Source organism: Pelecanus crispus, chromosome 7, assembly GCF_030463565.1.
Source record: "Pelecanus crispus isolate bPelCri1 chromosome 7, bPelCri1.pri, whole genome shotgun sequence".
NCBI classification, from domain to species: Eukaryota; Metazoa; Chordata; class Aves; order Pelecaniformes; family Pelecanidae; genus Pelecanus; species Pelecanus crispus.
The window spans coordinates 14,342,832-14,359,309 of record NC_134649.1 but is presented as its reverse complement, the minus strand read 5'-3'; positions in this window follow the sequence as shown (position 1 = coordinate 14,359,309).

The window sequence follows — 16,478 nt, the reverse complement described above, 5'->3', positions numbered from 1 at the left end:
TACTCAAAGCTTCAATTAGGATGGCTGCTTCCTCCTCCGATTTGATCTCCGCTGCCTCCTGCCAGCTTCCCTAGAGTCAGGCTTCGCTTTTGAAACCTGCGCTTGACCCGAGCCCTGGCAGCACCTCACCTAGCAAGGCCTCGGGCTTGGTTTCTTCAGCGTTTCCCTTGGCCACAATCCAGCACACTGAAAGAAACCCCACAGGCGGAGAAGAGAGTGGGAACGTCGGTTATCTGCAGCTGGGGGGATGTAGGGAAGAGAGCCGGGCCGCGTCTCCATGCCCAGGTCGCAGGCCCTGCGACACCCGCGGGAGGAAGGGGAGAAGAGGAGCGGGACAAGGAGGCCCAGCGTCAGTCACTGCCACCGACACCTGCGGGAGGAAGGGGAGAAGAGGAGCGGGACAAGGAGGCCCAGCGTCAGTCACTGCCACCGACACCCGCGGGAGGAAGGGGAGAAGAGGAGCGGGACAAGGAGGCCCAGCGTCAGTCACTGCCACGCAAGCGCCGCTCCTGCGGATGTCAGCGTGTGGGGGACGGGCAGGCAAGTGGTTGTGTGGGCCCAGCTCTGCCGTCCCGGCTTTAAACGTCCCTCATGGTAGAGAAACAAAGACGCGGTTGGAAGGCAGCAGGCGGGAACGACGGAGGCAGGCTTTCCTTCTCTGAAGGGGACGTTTTGGCTCAGATATTCTGCAGTCTTAGCGTCATGGGGGACCTGGATGTTCTCCCCACAAGCATCTACAAACTCCTTCCCATTGCTGTCACCTCTGTAGACAGCAGGAAGAATTTCTCTCTTGCTATTGCATCTCCCTTAACGGACATAGGCAGAGATAGTAAAAGTCTACTTTTCCCTGAAAATCACAACTGATACAGCAAAATAAAGCAAAATAATTAAAACATTAAATTTTTTCCCTGTGAGACTTTTACACAGCAGTCTTAGTGGATAGAGAGAGGCATGAAAACACCAGGCCTGTAGGTATTAGAAGAGCCTTACGCTTCCACTAACACAGTTTCAGTACAACTCTCAAGACAGGGTGCGGTTTCCCTAGGTCCCACGTATACCTTTTCAGTGCAGGATGACTCAGAAGAAGATAAACCAATCAATACTCATTTTTACTGGTTAAACAGAGTATTAATATTAATAGTATTATAGTTGATTATTAATATAGTTAATTATAATTTTATATATATTATATATAATTATATATATTATATAATTATATATACTTATATTATATATAGATTATATTAATAGTATTATAATCACCCAGTATTAATAGTACTAGGACAGAAGTTACATTGCACAGGGCTCTATGCCTCGGTCTGCTGCCATCTGGACAGAAGCATCCAATTGACCCTTGCACTTTTAAATCACGTAACTTTTTTTTTTTTAATAAGTCATACATCAACATCCAAGGAGCTCCCTCCCCAGCGTCTCCAAAGTTATTTAAATAACTTAAAACCCCTTCAATTATGAAGCCAAGCATTAACTGTTTTAATTTAGTCACGTGCATTGCTAACTCTGCCATTGCCCCCACTAGCAGGAGAGGTGACTTGGGCATTTGATAATACAGTACTGTACTAAGAGCATGCATACAGAAGTCATTAACTAAACTGACACTTTACATTACAATATTTGCTAATTTATAGGCAGCTAACCATGCTGCCAACAGTGGAGAAAAGTCAGAAACGAAGTTGCAGTTCTTCTGCCCACCCAGCAAAACAGAATTGGAAGATTACAGCATTGGCTGCTCCAGAAGGCCTGTATTTAAATACGGTCTATAAAAAAACCTGCAGGAGTGCATATTTGGAAGAAGTAATGTTAGGACGGCAATCAGAGCCAAGCCACAGAGGAGTATTTACTTGCATTAAAAGAAGAGATTTGGGACTCAAAAAAAGGCAGGAGCAGCAGTGGTTGTATGTCTAAATCCAGAGCTATTTAGTTAATTAAAGTATCCTTCCACCCATAGAAAGTATTTTCATTATGAGAGACAAAAAAGCAACCTGATCCTAGGGTGCTGCAGTAAGAAAAATTTTATATTACAGCCTTGCAACAGCTCCTGGAGAGCCCATTGTCATACTGTGTCCATTGGGACTATTTGCCAATACCCATATTGCCATTTCAGTCAGGTGGAGAAGTTGCACATCCATGGAGTTTGCTTTGCAGCAGCCCAGACTGTTTGAAAAGTAGTTTACCAAACACAGAGCAGGCTTGCATTAAGTGGCAAGCTTCCTCACCTGGGTAGCACATGCTTACTCATAAATCTCACGTAGTCCAGATGTACCACCATTTTTCTGGGTTCCCAATTAATGGAATTCCTAATTCCTCGGCAATTTATGGCTATCTAATCCAGCAAATTGCTAATCTGTTCTCAGATTTTTAGTATCCTATTGATTAGGCTATAAATTACTGTGTCAAATTGTTTCCCCATTCCCCACAAGAATGCGATTCCATAGCATGTAGATGATATGCCATATGATACCAACCCATTCTAAAACATTTGCAGATATTAACTGTCAGTAGAATGCAGAGTAAGAAAAGAACTGGACTTCGAGGGTCATAAAGCCCAGCAATTAAGAAATAATTAGAACTGAGGCAATGATTCATTTAGTATATCCAAGTTCAAAAAGATCAAACAGTAAATTTGAATGTAATCTTTCAGTCCTGTGTGTGAATCACTACTTGTGGCATAAAAGGGAATGAAGTATTTTTAAGTGTCCACACCCATTATGATTGGCAAGGGAAGAAAGATTTGGAGACAGTTTGAAAAGGTTGCCCAAGGTGACTTGGCAGCTCCAGGTTTTGTCTCAGTTTCACTGCTTCATTGGGCTTTTCTGCGGGAAATCTTTGTTTTCTGGCATTATGCAGTGCGCTCTAATGATTCCAGGTATTTTCAGAAAAGGCTGAACTTAAGCACGTACCTCACATCAAGCAGCCTCCACCCCCAGTGAAGATTAAGGTATCTAAGGTGATGCCTGGTTTTGGCCTGTCCTGCAAGATCAGTCCCCTGGGCAGCCAAATTTGCGAAGACACACAGGGGAAGACTTACAGCAGACAGTACCCTGGGCGCCCGCCAGACTGCTCCTGCCGCAACTTCCCAGAGGAAGGGAAATGTATCCTAGGATAGATTTTTAAGGACTGGCCATGTTTCTTACCAAAGTCTAGGATTCATTTTGCATGAGGATAGGGATTAGAGAGAAAATCCCACTTACTGAAAGGGGATGGGGAGAGGTTCAAGAAACACTCAGTTTCTGATGCCTCCTTGGCCTGTTCCTGCTTACCTATGCTCTGCAGGGTGATCTGGGCCCTGAAGTATGATTTGGTTTTCCTGGCACAGCTCCCAAGAGTTTTTAATAGTTTGTTTGGGTCTCCTTTAACTGCTGCCTTCTCCAGTTAGCCTAGTTCTCTGCAGGTGTTAAGCAAAGCCTTTACAAATCACTTGTTCTCCCAGCTTACAGTTTCATAGTGCTGATGTTCAGCACAAATAGTCCAGATAAATTTGAGTTTCACTGACAACCCAACAGCTCAGGTAGCTTCACTTCTTAGGCACCTCCATTTCCTGGAAAAGGTCAGACTACACCTTTCCATACTGGACATAGGGCTTTTTTATTTGTTCTTTTTAACACAAACACATTTTCTTAATGAATGCTCTCTGGGTTTGCAGACTTTAAAGTTTTCCCAATAAATCTTGAAGTATGCTTCATGCCAGCATTATTAGCAGGTAACCACACAGAAGTTGCTGTCTTAAAAACTTTTAACAAGTCAAAATCCTTTTTTAGTTAAAGTCTGCTTGGCGGTAGCCAAAGCTAGCTGGGCACAGAGAGCATGCTATCACCTCATTTGCACTCGCTTGGTGGAACTGAGTTTGCTAGAGCAAGCTTTGTACCGTCTACATTCTGATCAGGAAAGAAGCTATGAGACTATTCGGGGACTTAGAAGAAAGGGAAAAGGCAAACCCTAAGATCTTTGTCCCTGTGTGAAACAATAGAAAGACTGGAAAAGAACAGACCATTAACAGAGACCAATTCAAACCAAAGGCAGGGAAGTACAAAGGGCAAATGAAGGTGGAAAAAGAAAGTCACAGAAAATGTTAAACTTTGAGGTTAGAAATAAATAGGTTCTGTGACATACTTTGGAAATTCTGCGAATCTGCAGGAAAAAAAGTCATTAAACACTTAGAACAAGTCATTCTTCCCCCTTGGTAGATCATCAGCAATCTAGGACACTTTGGTACAGCTAGCTGCAGGCAGGCTCCCTGCTTAATATCAAACATTTTTATTATGTCAGGCAACTCCATTGCCTACCTTTTCTATGTCTTAACCAACACTTAGCACAGGGACAAAGCAGCTGCCTAAAGCAGGAGTTGGCAAAGCTGTGGCAATACTAGGAGAAGAGGAAAGCTTAGAAAACTTGCCTTGTAGCTGGGTCATCACTGAAAGTGTCAGCCCTCCGTGTGAGAAATTCACTTGTCTGGCTGGAGCTCTTCCAGATTTCTCAGCCTTTCATTAGTTCCTTGTTAGTTAACCCTGCTTAGAGGTAGCTATCAGTATTTCATGCACAGAATAGCAAATGTGTAGAAAAATTTACCAAGGTAGGCAATTAAGGCAGTATGTGTTAGGTTTAATCACCTTTTAAAGGATGACTAGTACCAACATTTTCACACTCAGGTGCTCCAAGTGACCCGAGTTGCTTCTAACTTCCCAACGCGGGACACGGGAGGTGTGCTGGAGCCAGGCTGTAGATCCAGTCAGTGGATGAATCTACAGCTGAAAAACATTCTGGAGGAAGAGGAACAGGGCTGTTGTGACAAGGCAAAGCATAGGATGAAGTGGAAACGAGAAGCACCAAATGTTTTTTTCCTAGTACTTCAGAGAGAGTACAAGAGAATTCTGTGTGCGACAGTTGTTCAGACCTGCAGGAAGGCACCGCTCCCATCCTCACCTCCAAAACCTCAAGTGAAGCAGTTAGGAGAACACATCTGCCCACTGAAGTGGCACCAGAGCAATTGTCTAAGGCATCTCTGTGCTAGTTATTGCATCGGCTGCAGTGCTGCTAGATTTGTAAGGCAGCACATTACTGTACAGATATTATTTAAGTATCTGTAATACCTTGAGTACTCCAATGTGGAGAGATGCCCTGGAAGCAGGGCAGGATGCTCTCAGCAAAAAATGCATTTGATTTTGGATCCCTACTGGAAAATATGTCAGCTCTTGAGCAGAAGTTATAAAGGCCTGATGATGGATTTATGTAGAACAATTATACATTTTTGTAGAACTATTGCATTTAATTGCAGAACTATGCATATTGCTATGTAGAACTGTTCTTGTTCATTCCTATAGAACAGTAAACCTTCTTACATGCAGCATTTTGATTTGCACAGCCTCTGCTGTGCAATTGTAAATACAGCTGGTGCTGCAGTGCCTGTCATTTGCAGAGAAAAAAAAAAAAAATTGGACTAACATTCACTAACATTTTCACCAACGCCAGAATCCTCTTGAAATACATTTACAGGGGGCAAAGCTCAATACAAATACATGGGCATCAGCTAATATAATACACTGCTTTAGCAGCCTGAGGCTACACAACTTTTACATATCAAATAGCAACAAATGTTATCTACAAGCTTACAAGGGGAGAAGGGAGGTGCAGTGAGTTGAGGCATTTCAAACACTTTCAAATATTATTTTGCAATAACTACATAAGAACAGCGTGGCCAGAAGTGAATCTTTGTCAGTCATCAAGAAGATGATCTGTTGCTGCCACGAGAAACTTGGGGGTTGGGCAAGCAATGCTAATTGGTGATAGTGGAAGAGTCTCAGACCTCTACTGCTGTTTAGATTTGTATCCTGTAGAGGCCTTCGTGAGTGGGACACAGACTCCAGTCCTGCTTAGGCCACCTGCGGCACTGTGGTACTTCTGGTGGTTTGTGAAAGCAGGATGAAACAAGCTGGATTGTGAGACACGTTCAGAAATCGTGTCTTTGTGACTGCTCAGGCAAAGGCTATCCTCCATTCACTTTGTCCTGCACACATTGATCGCCCACATGCCCAAAGCTCATGGATGCAGCTGTTTCACAAGCAAGCAGCATATTGGATGGCTAAAGATAAAGAGGCAAGCAGCACAGTGCCAGCAGGGTCAAGGCAGGCCAGTGGGAAGCCGATGTGAGTGCTGTTGCTCAGGGTGCATTTCGTCTGTGGCCAACACGCTTTTTCAGGATTCCCAAAATAGCACTTATCATAAACAGCGGATTATCTGGGAAGCACGCTGCTTCACTTAATGTCTCCTACTGTCCCTGCCAGACCCCCACCCTACTCAGTTTCCTGAAGCTAAAGAGATGGAAAACCTAAGAAATGTTGAAAAGTAGAAACTTTTTACAGAACATCTATCATCAAATTATATGGCAAATATTCAGCATTGCAAAAGCTACCTTGAGTCACTTTTGTTATATTGTCAGACATCAAAACTCAAAGTTTTTATTTTGCTAACAAAAATTTTGGAACCACCTCCTGCCTGTTAATACTCTGTAGCTTTTTCTCAGCACATCTTGTGCCATCTATTTCTAAAGATTTCCACTACAAATATATGGGACTATTCAATTCCCCATATTCCCCAAACCCATTATATCTTAGCTTTCATTAAGATTTTCTAGGACTTTTCAGGTTTTCTCAACAGTTTTGAGACACTTGCTGGGAGGTAATACATTTCCAAACTATTTGCTTTCTCATGAAAACTGGGTTTTGCCCATGTGCCAGAATCAGCAGACATTTTATAAATAGCTTTGGACAGATGACAGGAAATGATGCAAGATCTCAGGCCACTCCACAGAGAGCAACTGTCTGAAGTGCTCAGAAAGAGGGACTTGCACCATTGACTACGACACAGGGAAAAAAAAATGCACAGAAGCATCATTTACTGCAGAGGGTAGCAGGCTTAGGAAACACAAGATCTCTATCTTACTACAGCTCAAGTAAAAAGCCTATTTGCTTGCAATTACACTACAATGAAAAATAGGAAAATCAAATTTTCCTTTGAAGAGGAAAAACTGACCAGAACTGTCTAATTTGCCAGCTTGTCTTTTACTGTCGAGGAGGAGCTTTCCCCTCCTGACACACTATAAATGCCAACACACGCATTGGTTCTCCAGACTCTGACTGGTGCCAAACACTGGGAACATCTTCTTACCCTGGCATTTCCCATCAGCTTCAGCAAAGGCTCTTCCAACTCAAACTACTTAAATGGGCTCCAATAATAGCTGCTTAGAGGTTAAACTGTATGTGTTCATCTGATCCCAAGAACTATCTGTTCCTCTTTGCAACAGTAATACAGAATGCAGAATCAACTCACTGTCTCATTTTGTTTCTCTCAGCTTCCATAAAGATAAAACCCAGTAATTTATCCCCAAATAGAATCATAGAATCATTTAGGTTGGAAAAGACCTTTAAGATCATCCAGTCCAACCATTAACCTAACACTACCAAGTCCACCACTAAACCAATTAAGGGTAGAGCAATAATTTCATGTTTCCTGCCTTGGTGGCTGGATTACTTTCATTAAAAAATAAAATGCTTTATTTGGAATAGGGGCAAACTCTCAGCTCTCTTAAGTCCATGGCAAAACTCTCAACAGATTTAACTTCAATGCAGTGACGCCAGCCTTCTCCCCCACTACCAAGTTGTTCCTCTTTCTAACAGCAGCAACCACCTCTCAGCCCACTCCTCTCCACACTTTCACACTGCTGATGACTGAACAGCATGCTATACACAGAAGACTACAAGTATTAGCGAGAAGTAGATAGTGCACCTCCCCAGCAGATGTGTTTTTTGAATCGTTCAGTCCAGAGAGCGATGCTTCTGAATCCTCTAAGTTCCCGTGTTGCAGTTAAGCATCGCCAGGGGCTGGAAGAGTTGGCCTCGAAGCAGCCACGGACCGGTCTCCTTTTTGCACTGGGCACTAGAAGTGCAAGAGTGTGTAAGCGTACCACTCCTCTGCACAGGGGCATCATCATAACCACCCACAGTGCTTTCTCCCGCAGAGCCAGCATCAGGAAGGCTGGCCTGAGGCTTCTGCTGAGACTTTAACAGAGAATTGCATATTTGATCTCTCTCATGACCATACCTCAGAGGAATCCCACTTTCAGGAGCGGATGGTTTCTACCCATCATTTGTAAGTTTTCTTTTCCCATGACAGACAGAACAGCCTAGAAGCACTCCTACCTATGAAAGGAGTAAATAATACATGACACATTTTCTGAGCTTTTGTACTGAGAAACAGATTTTACCCATGATCTAAATTTCTGTAAGTCCAAAGAACAACTTGATCTTTTTTTCTTTTTTTTTCTTTTTTTTTTGTTAAAGACATTAAATCTGGCTGAATTTTTGTTATTTTGGAAACATAAGATTTATTACCTCTATTAGAGGTGTGACAGTGCTGAAACCGGGCCATCCCAAACTTTCTTAGTTAAAGGCTGTGTAAACAGAAATGGAATACATCTGCCCCTGTATGTGTTCCAGGATGTAAAAGCAAATCCACTTGTTAGTGCGTGTTCACACACTGTGTGTGTGCAGGAGAGGAGGGTACAAGAGAAGGTGGACAAGGCTGTCAGCCTTTGCAGAGCTCAATGAGAGCTTCAGTGCATGAGATCCAACTGTCCTTAATGACCACAAGCGTAAAAAGAACCCTAAAATTGTAAACCCAGACTTCATTCTTTTCTGCACTTGGAAAGAAATCCTGTATATCTTTTTTCCTTCGTGACCTACGAGGAAATGTGTCTCACATGCCTATTGACTGCGTCACCGGACAGCCTCCTTCACAGAGACATGCTCTTCTTGTACAGGGCTCATGCAGACTGCTCCTCAGAAATACCTCCACAGGATACCGTGGTGCTGAGAAATCGCCGAGAAGCAGTCTTGAAACCAGAAAGTTATCTCATATAAGTAAACATTTCGCTGTATAGTTATGCCTAGAGGTTCTTTCATGATCTGAATAGCAAGATTTACTTTGCAAGTGAGCTGGAACTAAGAAAAGCCAAAGAGGTAGAGAAACCTTCTGCTTTTTAGTGCATCAGCTTTCTCTTATCTCCAGCATATCTCTAAACAGTTTTCAATTGCATTCAGTCAAATGCTGTTAGACCAAAACTTAAGAGATACCACATACATCTAAAGCTATATTTTGTGACAGGGGAAAAGGTATTCCTCCCTCATTCTTTATGTTTTATGAAACACTGGAGAACCATTTAAGCCTCAGTTAAAATGAAATCATTTGCTGATAAACCTATTTTAGTAAACAAAAAAAATTGCTAACCATTATCTCAAATTTCTTCTTATTGCTTAATCTGGACACTCCCAAAACAAAAGCAATCAAGATGATTCAAAGAAGAGGAGTTTCAACCTTTGGACCAACTCTAACTGCAATACTTAGTTCTCATGATTGCTGCAATTCAACAGACTCCAACATGATCATAGTGTCCACATGTGCTCCGCGACCTACTCCAGCATTGCCCTGGATGACAGCAAGAGCTGCCATGTGCTTCCTATTGTAGTCTGATGTCCCCGGTGGCTCACCGCACCACAAACCAGCTGAAAGACCTTCTTCTGTTCCCTTGCATCCATTATCACAGAAGTTAGGTGCACAAATCCATTCACTTGTGTTCAGTAGCAGGAGACTATCTGTGACAAGGTCAGGCTGCACAACAGGAGATCTCACTTGGCCACCCAAAGCAATGAAGAGTCAGGCTTCAGCCACCAGACAACAGTGGACAAACTCTTCCTGGTAGTCTGCGTCTTGAAATGGTGTCCCAGAGGGGTAAGACTGCAGCCCACAAACCTCTCGGCTTTTCCTTGCTATTAACTTTTCCAGGACAGACAGCCTCTCTAGCTACAGACTGCCTTGGAAAAGGTATATCCCAGAAATCAAGGATGGACACGAGTCTCAACGCTTGCTTTCAGAGCCAAACCATCCTACCAGGGCTGGACTGGAATCTCATTACCACTGCCCAAGCCATCCTGCTCCAAGGGCAACTCCAGGGAGGACTTAACACTCTCAAGCCTGTCTGTCAGAGACATTTCACAAAGACTTCACAAGACAGCGCAATGTTCGTCAAAACCGAGTCGGTGGTTTTCCCTTCAACCCAGCAAAGGTTTCAAGATGTCAGCTGTTATTTTTTCCTGACAGACTACCCAAGCTAGTATTTCCACAGCTGCATGGACTATCTAAATACTTCCTAGAAGTACAGAGTAAAGTGAGATTATTATGGTTTGTGATAATATCCCTGTTTAAATAATTAAGGCAATTCATTTGCTTGTAGTAAAAATGATTCAAGGACTACATGTACAGTTTGCGATCAAAGTACCACCCTGTACCCCATGTTTATCATCCTAGGTCCAATGATATTTGTTAGTAAACAATACAAATTTAATCATTGCTAGGTGGTGGTAAATCAGTGGCAAGGCTTGAACAGGCTGTTGTCAAGTAGGAAAACTTCAACCAAGAACCTGCGATAACTGCCGAAATCAAGTGAAACAGCAGGGTAGTAATGGAAACTTTTGAACCTTTTCACACAGAGGAACAAGAAGATTTATCTTCCTGATTGCTCTAATGTTTCAGATAGCAGGAGAACATGGGAATATGGGCCTTAATGTCAGCTAGTAAACTTTTCTGACCTTTGAAGGGAACTCCATGTGACATGACAATCACAGTAATCAGAACAAGCTCTATCTGCTCTGATACAGCTTTACTGCATGAGCAGATAATTCTTTTTCTCCTCACAAGTGCTCAGTGCTCTGCTTCATTCATTGCACAAGACAGATAGTGCTCACCTGATTACCAGTAATTGGATACCAAGAAAAAATAAAATCATGTCTTATTCATCACATATTGCCCTGGTCTGAGGATAGAACTACCAGGGTTTAAGGGCTCTGCAAATACCCATTAAATTAATTTTGACAATCTGCAAGAATGTCAGGATATTGTCATTTCCACTTTCCTGAACCGAGTCACAAATATCAAGGTCACAGTAGCCCCTAATAGCAGATGCACAATTTAAGATTGCTAGAACTGAATTTTGAAAGGGATTGGTACTTTATTCTACTGTTCAACTTTTCAACCCATTTTTCAAAGTGATTGGTACTTCTTGAACCAAGTGCAGTTCCCTGAATCTCTGAATTCTCAGTTTTTGCAAGTTATTCTAGGCTTTGTCCAGGCAGTTCTGATTTTCCCCAGCACCAGAAGCCCCCGAGGAGCTGTGCTTGTACACCCCGAGTAGCTGTGTTTGCACGCCCTCCACACCAGCCTCTCCACTCCCTCTCAGCTGCTCACCTAGTTTCTCCAAGTCTCCTCCCATTTCTCAGTTTCTATTTTCTTTTCTCCTTTCCAATTCATATCTAATTTTTACAAGCTTTTTCTCCCAATCTACTCCTTAAAAAACAGCCTACCCATTCGGTCCTTGTTTCTCCTGCATGTGAGTCAGGTAGCTGCCTCCAGCTTCTTAACTGGAGCCAACAGGAGCCACTAAAAGCAGTGCATGGGAGGAATAGTCCACTTACATTCAATTAAGGTGCCCAAACCCAACACAGCCTGCAGCAGCTCATGGATGCAGTCACAGGAAAATTTCTGTTCAGAAGTTGACTGGGCTGGAGCACACCCAGGACTGACAGACAGCGTGGGAATTTATCTGCTACCCCATCTAGCCAGTCTGCAAAACCTGAGGTCTCCAGTTCATAGACATCAAGAGATTTTCCACAAAGATAAAATGTACATCTTTGATTCTGGATTTCAAGAGTGCCCTCCTCTTCTGGAACAGGCAAGAGCCTTTTAAAAACTTTTTTATATTTGCCTGTTGTTAAGGAGGACAAAGTCAAATGTCAAAGTAAAATGACAAAATATTTGAGCTGAATGTTCCAACAAAGTTCAGATTTGGAATATACCTGGCACAAAAACATTTCCATCCAAAGAACTAGCCGTCAGCAAAGTCACGGTCTATCGAAACCGAGGCAAGCACTGAGACCAAGGCAATCCCAGCATGAGAGCTTCCCGGCCTTGCCCGAGCCACCAAGGGGCTGCAAGTACCATGCTCTGCTTTGCTATGCCACTGCTCCCCGCACATACAGCCTCCCTCCATCACCGCTCCTCTGCCTGGGCAAAGGAACAGGCACATTCGCATCTTCTCCTCCCCCAGCAGAAGGTACCCAGAAAGCTAACCTGAGCTGCGTCACCTCTCCAGGCAGCCTTCTCCTGATATCCCCGGGGCTTGGAAGCCACCAGCTGTCGGGGAAGGTGGTGGTAGAAGGGTCTTCCTACACAGAAACGCATTAGGGAAGAAAAAAAAGTGGACCAGAGAGTTTCTGAGAACGATATGGCCCTGTCAGTGTCCTCCCTGTGGGTCGGTGAGAGGTTGCTGGGAGGGCACAGGGAAGCCCCACAGGGGCACTTGCTGCTGGGATGCGGAGGGCCTTATTCAAGCTTCTCTTCCCCTCCGCAAAGGTATTTTGGGAAAAAGCTCTCAGCAGTGGAATGCAAGAGGACACTTCCTGTAAGAAAATATCCCACCCTCCATGACAAAGTTTATTCCTATTATTTTGCTCCGATGCACCGTCACGCAGCTTCTCCTACTGCCCAAACTCTGCTGCTTCCCCTGCATCCTGGGCACAGACCCCACGCCCCCTCACTGCAGCTGCTGTCAGCGGGGCTGCGGGGCAGCCAGCATTGGGGCAGGCAGAGGGCAGGCAGGAGACCCAGGGCTACAGGGAGGAACCCCAGGAATTAGGGGAATGCAACAGTGAAGGAGGTGAGGAGATAAGTGTTTAAATAATCTCCATCATCAGCTTCTCCGTAATCTCAGTTTTTGGCTGGTTGGAGGGATGGACAGAAACCACATGTGATTGTGCACAGGGGGTGGGGACAACAGCAACAACAGCCTGCCTTTCTGATCGTTATAGAGGCTGTAATTTCTTTTTATTTCCACTGTATCCTATGTGAAAAGCATTTCAAGACCTGCCCCACCCCCAGATCCTATTATGAAAAGCTGGATCTCACAAAGCTGTCTTCCAACATGTCAAATTCGGGTTCCGTGGCTCTGTTTGACAATTTTATGAAGACAGCATTAACTCCCGACTGAGCATGAGCAACCAGGTCACTGAACACCAGGGCTGCACGACTCAGTGCCCCAGTGATTTGCCTGGTTTAGATGTACTTCTTGGAGCCCCCATCTCCAGCCTCAGCAGAGTCTGCTCCACCCCTCTGTCATTCAGCAGCAGGTCAGTTCCCAGGACCTTTACCAAGCTATGGTCACGAGCAGAAGACCTCAAAAAGGGACAGCTCAGTCCCACCATCCGTGCTCGCGCAGGTTAATACTGTAGTGCATCATCAAGCCCACCCGCTCCCACACTGTGGGACCTCGACCGGGCTGGTCCCGCGCTGGCCGCTGGGCACCCACTGCTGTGGGGTGGCTGTCTCACCTGCAGCAGGTACACAAACTGCCTGGGGTCCTTCAGCAAAATGCTGGCAGCTGCAGCAGGTGGAATCTAGGAAATACATCCCTGAATCTGCCCTTGTGTTCTTTAAAACAAACTTTAATTTATGCTGCTGGCGGTGGCAAAAAACAGCCTGAGTCCCCAGTCTACCTTCAGTTATATTTTGCCATGTGCAGAGCTGAAGCTTTGAGGCTCCTCTCCCTCTGCAGAGCAAAGACAACATTTGCAGGAATAAAGCTGTGCTTATATAAGCTACCGAGAATGCCAAGTTGAATGTCTGACAGAGGAAAAATTTCTGGTGAAAACATATTTTTTGTCTTTTCAAGAGATCTAATATATCTTCTGTGCATTCCTGACCTTCAGAAAGTATTTTCATCTCACACGTTAAGTATAACAATCCTCTTAACAAGGGAACATTTTGTTAGAGCTTTAAATTGGGTTACACAAATTATTTGTAGTTCTGACAGCAGGTTTCTCTTCCGTCCACGAGGACAGTTGTTATGAGATTGCTACAAGGTTTATTCGCAATCACTGCAGATAATCATCTGAAGGGACTGTTTGAAATGCGATTTTATCTGAGGGATATGCTACAAGTTTATCAAGGCTTTTTATAAAAGCAGCATTTTTGCCAAATAAGTTTATCAAGGCTTTTTATAAAAGCAGCATTTTTGTCAAATAATGCAATACAGTAACCTGCGTGAGAATTAAGAAATCCCTGATGTGAATGGTAAATTGAGAGAAAAAAAAAAAAATTCTAACTCCCACAAACTTTAGGAGGAACAGAACACAGAGGGGAAAAACCCCAACATATATATATATATATATATGTATATATATAGGTGGTACTGAGCATGTCTCAATCCATGAGTTTACTCTTGTTGACTACAGTGAGAATTGCAAACAGTCAGGATTGGGCTCTGTTTCCACTAAGTACTTGTTCAGAAAAAAGCAGAGTGGAAAAATGATTCAAGATGTAACAGCACTACTTTTAGCATTACATCAGAGCAGTCAATGGCTTAGAAACACATTTTGCAGTAGTCCCACTTTTTCTTCTCCCCAACCCCTAACCAGGCATGGGGTTAGACACTGAGTTTGAATGGGAAGAGTTCTCAGGCAGTAGAAGCCTCCTGTCTCCCTTTCTCTTGTCACTGGTAAGGCTGATTGGGAAAATGTTTCTACTGATTTCTTCAGGAGTGGGCAAAGGGCATCATTTATAAATTGGAATTAATTTTTTAGGTTCCCCATTATATTTATGAACTATTTAAAAAACCCCAGCAAAGCAATAAAACTATATTTTATTCAAAAGGAGAATAAGTTAAGAAAACTGATTTACTAAAACAAAATTTTAAAATGAAAAATTACAAGTAAAAATACAGACATTTCATTTTAAAATCTTTGTAAGAGCATTTTGGATTTTTTTCTCCCTAAGTAACAAGAGCAGTGAGTTAAAAGAAGTTTCATCCAATGCTAAATATGAGCAATTGAGCAAATCAGATAAACCTGATTTCAACACAGTCCTGCTAGCATTAAGTTCTCCAAAACAGTGGTCCAGAAACCAGCAAACCCAGCTGCCCCTTCTGCAGCATGAAAGTACTCCAAGGAGTCACATTTTCAAGGAGAAAAAACCTGTGGGTTTCTAAACCACACACACATACACAACACAAGAACCAAAAGGTGCTCAGCAGAGGAGGACTTTTACCCACAAAACTTAACATCTACTAACATTTCCAAATCTGCCTGGGAATGCTTTAGCTTGGTATTTCCAATTGTATTGAGCTAACTCATGGTGTTTTATCTTTCCTTCATATTCCCTCCCCTTCTTTGTTTGATGCCAAATATTTATTTTCAGCAGTCTATACAGAGTTGTCTTATGATTTTATTAGCAGTCTCTCTTACAATACTTTATCTACTGACAGTGCAATGCATTAGTACTTCTAGGTACAACGTTAGGTATTCCTCTGAATTGTCTGGAGACACTAGCTGGCTAATACACAATGTTTTTATTTATATAAAAGACAATATATTATTATTTTGGTAATTCTCAAAGACAGAGGGATGTTTTTAAGTGTTAGTTAGAAAGATTGACCTTAATCCTTTACAATTCTTTCTCTCTAAACAAACAGATCTCACAGGAGAATACACACAGACATTTAACTTACCATTACTGAAGCTATCTTTTGACTTCCTCAGTATCATTAATATTTAAGCAGAAAGAACAGAACAAACAATTATCTTAATGATACCACACCAGAACTAACAAAGTAATTTTTAAATAGTCATCCAGAAGAAGTGAGAAGGTCGACCAGAAAATGCAAGTCAGGAATAGCTGTGCTCTGATGAGAAGGGGAAGGTTATGTTGCTGTGATATGAGTAGTGCACAGCTGTTACTCTAGTAATAATTCATCATATTAATATTTAAATGAGAGGAGGAGGAGGGCACGAGATTGTGTGTGATTCAACAGTCCCTCCCTGTCCTTAAGCAGAAAAATAAGCCACCAATACAGAAAGAGCATCAGGAGCTACAGAGTGGGAAGGTTTGTTTTCATTACCTCATGAATAAAAGTGGGCAAACTGGTCCCTGAAGAAGTCTAGAAATTATCCTGGTTTTACTCTTGCAAGTTAAATTTGGTTTCTACTCTCAGAAGCAGCCATTACCTAATGAACAAATTGATCCGGCAACCAGTGCTCTAGGTCTGTAGGTGGTGTTTCGTGCATTTCAGTGTATTTCCAGCAAGCTTCTATGCTTCCTGCAAAGAGCCGCCCGCAGGAGCCTCTCCTGGCAGTTCCTTGCAGAGAATTGCTGAATTCCTGCTGTACTTCGCCATTTATCTACAGACACGTTGATAAAAACCATTTCTTTAATCAGGGCTTGCTTACCTCCAGGCTCGTTCCATTATCTTGGCCCATCAGGGTCTCTGGCATGGGCAGGCTCAGGAGACCTGTGGCACCTGAGGAGGAGGAGGAGCAGGAGCAGGAGCAGGAGCAGGAGCGGCTGCCTGCAGGAGGTGGTGTTGC